This window comes from Eimeria mitis, genomic scaffold, assembly GCF_000499745.2.
Source record: "Eimeria mitis Houghton genomic scaffold, Emh_scaff1215, whole genome shotgun sequence".
Taxonomy (NCBI): domain Eukaryota; phylum Apicomplexa; class Conoidasida; order Eucoccidiorida; family Eimeriidae; genus Eimeria; species Eimeria mitis.
This window is the reverse complement of record NW_013568247.1, coordinates 11173-11468: the sequence shown is the minus strand read 5'-3', so window position 1 is coordinate 11468 and position 296 is coordinate 11173.

Genomic DNA, 296 nt, shown 5'->3' with positions numbered 1-296 from the left:
TTTTTTTTTTTTTTTTTTTTTTTTTTGTTTTCTTTTTCTGTGCTATAAACACAAGTAAAAAAACAACTCCATGTTTTTATTTTTATTTATATTTTTATTTATTTTAATTTATTTTTATTTATTTTTTTTTTTATTTAGGTATGAATTTACTGCAGCAGAAGGTTGCAGCTGGCTGTTACGGTTCTTGCTGCCCCAATGCTTGCTGTGGTTTTTCTTTGATTGTTCCCGCCGCCATCACCGATGCCCCCAACCTACACACAGCTAAACTCTTCTGCGCCAGATGTAATGTATGTTTA